This window comes from Salvelinus fontinalis, chromosome 19 (genome assembly GCF_029448725.1).
Source record: "Salvelinus fontinalis isolate EN_2023a chromosome 19, ASM2944872v1, whole genome shotgun sequence".
Taxonomy (NCBI): domain Eukaryota; kingdom Metazoa; phylum Chordata; class Actinopteri; order Salmoniformes; family Salmonidae; genus Salvelinus; species Salvelinus fontinalis.
The window spans coordinates 21,660,786-21,666,009 of NC_074683.1; the positions used below are offsets into that span (position 1 = coordinate 21,660,786).

General features: G+C 41.1%; 1 non-coding gene across 1 annotated transcript; it reads right to left on the bottom strand.

The window, feature by feature from the left end:
• Positions 1-272: 272 nt before the first annotated feature.
• Positions 273-346, bottom strand: trnan-guu (transfer RNA asparagine (anticodon GUU)). Its single transcript has one exon. It is a non-coding gene; the product is annotated as a tRNA-Asn (tRNA).
• Positions 347-5,224: the final 4,878 nt, after the last annotated feature.

The following is a 5,224-nucleotide window of genomic DNA, read 5'->3' on the forward strand; positions in this document are numbered from 1 at the left end:
GAAGCACAGAAAAAAATAGATACAAAAATGCTATTGCTATTACGTTATTGCTATGTTATTAATTTTGTATTCCTATGTTCTTACATAGTTTATTTTTATTCATTACTGTAAAATGGTCACTGGCAGGTTCCATCTCCTCTGAAGTGAAAGTGTTTATCAGTATCTACCTCATGCAGTGGACGCGCATTCACGTGGTTCTGAAAGCATGACTCCATTCATTACAATCCGCAAATAGTCTGTAAACCTACGGTTGTGCAATAAGAAAAACTTTCCGTCCCTGGGTGGGCTCGAACCACCAACCTTTAGATTAACAGTCTAACGCGCTAGCCGATTGCGCCACAGAGACAACTGAGACAAGACACGATAGAACAAACTACTGTGCTTGCTGCTGAAATCATTCTCTGCTGGGTTCTCACTTTATACACAGCCTGAGCTCTGCAGTTTTTTTTAGTGGGCCAACACTCCTAGTCCTGGAGAGCTACTGTATATCAGGTGTGTTAGTGCTGCGATAGAACAAAACCCTGCACATATCAACCCGCTGAATAACTTAATTCTAATGAGGATTTTTCATGACTAGAAAAGCTTTCTTTTCCTGTGTAGGTTCGAACCACCAACCTTCAGACTAATAATCTAACGCACTTGCCGATTGCGCCAGAGAGACAGCTAAGAAAGCATTTGGCCACAAACAGTATGGAAGGAGGCTCAACTCGGCAGAAAATCTGTCTCCTTCCAGCAGGTGGCGTTTTTTCATTGTTACGCCTCACAAGCAAAGAGTTTTTGTAAGGATTATAATAATGGATCACAATAATGAGATGTATTTACCAATCCAAAGAAAGCATAGACATCCCGCCGTGCCGCTTTGTGGACAACGACTCCCATTGTTAGGGCGGAGAGATATGTACTGTATCTTGTCAGTACATCTATAATCTTTGGCACCATGTAGAAAAACTGCTACCTGAGCTATCACTGAGCTATCACTGAGCACTACCTGAGCTCTGCAGCTGTTTTTCAGTTGCTGTTCCTCATTCCTGCTCATAGAGAGCCACATGTTGTGTGTTCAGGTATGCTTGTATGGGTGCTGAATCAGGTATGTTAATGCTGGGACAGATTCTGATTGAGATAACAAGCAGCAGTAGTTCCGGTGTTTGGTTTTCATCACTGGTTATTTGGACAAATCACGATTTTGAAAGTATTAGCATCTTTCGAATTTCTGAAGTGGAAGGGGCAATCGGCCCGTAAAGAGAGAGTGTGGAGCTCCTCGTTCTGGGTCCGCTCCTCGTTCTAGCATTTCTGGATCCATTCCCTTAACACGTATGGACCCAGAACTTAATAGAGCAGCTGGGTTACACAATATTAGATCATTACAGCAGACGACTCCCACACAGAGATATACCTTGAAAAAAGACACACAAACGCACAGTCACACATAATTTTGACACTGCCATGAAACACCAGACCGAAGATGAGTCTCACACTATGCCCTTTCACTGCTCTTTATAACCAGCTCTTAGTATAGCTCAGCTCCTAACCTACTAGTGGGTGTGTGTGTGTGTGTGTGTGTGTGTGTGTGTGTGTGTGTGTGTGTGTGTGTGTGTGTGTGTGTGTGTGTGTGTGTGTGTGTGTGTGTGTGTGTGTGTGTGTGTGTGTGTGTGTGTGTGTGTCCACAGTGAACAAGTATTTGCAGTTAGAACAGCCTCGCCTGTAGCAAAATTAAGAATGCAGAGCAGGGTTATTTGTTTGCAGCTTGAAGCGTTTGGACTTCAACTAATTCACAATCAATGGGAGTTACAGCACAAGGATACAGACTCTGACACTGTGGCATCATGATGGAGACGCAAAGCCCTTTCTCATGATAGAGACTCAAAACCCTTTCTCATGATAGAGACTCAAAGGTGTTTATTAAAGAGACCATAGTCTGGTAGATAAGAATGCATGAGATACAGATGTAGGATCTTAATTTGAGACAGTTTGCTACAGCAGAAAAATAATCCTGCAGCAACAGTAAATGTGAATTATTATGTGGATTATAATTAATGGACATTTTTGTAAGGGCTGATACATTTTTCGTTAGGGCAAACCATGTCTGAAATTTCAAAGTGGCAAAGACAAACTTTAGAAGCCTTTTAAAACTCAAATACAAAACAATGTTGCATTTCCTGCTATGCAGGAAAACTCAGACAACAAAAGAGTGATCAAATTAAGATTAAAATAAAGATGCTGGAACCCAGGATATGTTTCTTAATGACCCCTTGTCTGTTTGTTGGGGAGAGAAAGAGGGAGATGGTTGAGGAGGGAGGAGGAAGGTGGGTATAAAAAGAAGGGGATATAAAGGGAGTGAAGGAGTGAGACTGGGGGAGCAGCAGTATTAACTCAAATGGGATAATGGTGTGACCAAACTCAGAAAATGGGAAACTGTCTTTCATCATCACTAAAGTGTCCTCTCCACAACCCTGCGGATAAAATTAACATGGCGGGGACTCCAAAGAAAAATTGTTTCAATTTACTTCTAAGTGGAGTAACATTGATTCTTGGTTTAACAGTAGGGCCTGGAGGCATCTCCCTCCCTCCCTCCCTCCCTCCCTCCCTCGCTCTCTCTCTCTCTCCCCCTCCCTCCGTCTCTCCCTCTCCCTCTCTCCCTCCCCCTCTCCCTAATTTTTCTGGTAGATCACTAAAGTGGAATGGCTCTCGTTTTTGCAAACTGTATGTAGCCTAATTAATTTATATTGGATTCAAGTTGTTCATCAAAACATGTTAAATTATTAAATCAGAATAGCTGGCATACAGTTTGATTTTCTGTCAGATCCCGGGCAAAAATTGTCTAATAAATATGTATGACATCATAAGACAATACTCCAGTTGTTTTTGATTATATCAGTTTACTATCTATTAAACATACCATTGAGGTTATACAACATTTAGTTTATTGGCTGCTTGTGCGTACATCAAGCCATATCACTATGACAGAAAGCCCTATGACTGTCTGTAGCCCACCATGCTGTCCTTTCCTGTGTTTAGGTATGTCCTCCAAGACTAGACCCTATAGGGTTGTGTGTGTAGTATGTAGCGTGTAACCTGTTGAGTGTAGCGTGACTGTGTTCCCCTAGGTACAGAGGTGAGAAGGTAACAGGGGTCACAGCTTCACACAAACATTCACACACACACACACACACACACACACACACACACACACACACACACACACACACACACACACACACACACACACACACACACACACACACACACACACACACACACAGCCTCCCGCAAGTTCACACTCAACTCGCTAGCTGGCGGCTGGTTGATGGCACTAGCTGGCGGCTGGTTGATGGCACTAGCTGGCGGCTGGTTGATGGCACGACGGGTTATGAAAGAGAGTTTCATAAACGTGATCTATATTGGTCACTAACAAACTCTGAAAGTCAGCATCGGTCTCCCAGTCAAGGTCATGATACAGTCAGAACAAGAGAACTGAAGGATCTTAAACCTTTTGCCAATAGGTGGCGCAATTAGCATTTTTTATTTCTGGGTGTCGCCAAATTAAACTGCCTCGTGCTCAATTCTTGATCGTACAATATGCATATTATTAATTCTATTGGATAGAAAACACTCTCTAGTTTCTATAGCCGTTGGAATTTTGTCTGTGGGTGACCCAGAACTCTTTCTACAGCGAAATCCATGACAGGTACTGCGATGGTCTGAGAGCGAAGCTCTGATTTCAGATCAGTTTTGAAAGTCTGTGTATATCCTATGGAATGACATGAACTGCACCCGCCTTCCCCTGGATGTCAGTAACCAAGGAGAAGTGGAATGGGCTTTCTGCGTAGCTCTCAGAGGTTATAAAAGGCCAAGGAGTGAGGGTAGCCCCCCTTTCGACTCTTGCCATTACGCAGAAGAGGACCTCGGGATGCCATTTTCAGAGGCTCGGTTATCAACGTGAAATGTATCTGTCTGTAATTTAATTCGATATAGGAGTTAGAAACATCATAACGTAGTTAATTTGAACCGTTTTATAGCAATTTAGATCCGTTTAGTGCGATTTTGAGGCATTGCTTTGTTATGCACTTTCAAGCACCGGGCACGTTTCGGGGTCCCGGTCGAACGTTAGTGGTCTTTTCGACAGACAGAGGACATCTTTCGACCAAAAGAAGATTAGACCCAAGAAAGGATGCATTGCCCAAGAATCTGATGGAAAATCACCTCATAGTAAGAAATATTTAATATGATAAATCGTTGTTCTGTCGAAATATTTTAAACGCATAATCCGCCATTTTGTTTGCTATAGCTTCGCTTGGCGAACCCTGTATTGCACAGTAAGGATAATTTTAGAAATGTAAATCAGCGATTGCATTAAGAACTCATTTGTCTTTCGATTCCTGTCAACCCTGTATTTTTTAGTCAAGTATATGATTAGCTTTCGATTAAACTAGATCACTATGAAAGATGGCGTCCGACATGTTCAGGCTTGATTTGCTACTATTTTCATTGTATAACCACGGTTTTTTATGGCTAAATATGCACATTTTCGAACAAACAATATATGTATGTTGTAATATGATGTTACAGGAGTGTCATCGGAAGAATTCTGAAAAGGTTAGTGAAAAAATTTATATCTTTTGGTGATGATAACGATATCGCTCCCTTTGGCTTGAATTCATGCTGGGGTGACGTTTGCACATGTGGTATGCTAACTTATCGATTTATTGTGTTTTCGCTGTAAAACGCTTAGAAAATCTGAAATGTTGTCTGAAATCACAAGATCTGTGTCTTTCCATTGCTATACTTTGTCTATTTTTATGAAATGTTTTATGATGAGTAAATTGGTCATACACGTTGCTCTCTGTAGTAATTCTAGTCGCTTTGGTGAGATTTGTGTTGGTGGCTGCAATGGCAAACTATGATTTATACCTGAAATATGCACATTTTTCTAACAAAACCTATCCTATACCATAAATATGTTATCAGACTGTCATCTGATGAGGTTTTTTCTTGGTTAGTGGCTATCAATATCTTAGTTTAGCCGAATTGGTGATAGCTACTGGTGTTGAGAAAAAATGGTGGACAAAGAAAAAGGGTGTCTTTTGCTAACATGGTTAGCTAATAGATTTACATATTTTGTCTTCCCTGTAAAACATTTTAAAAATCTGAAATGGTGACTTTATTCACAAGATCTGTATCTTTCATTAGGTGTCTTGGACTTGTGATTTAATGATATTTAGATGCT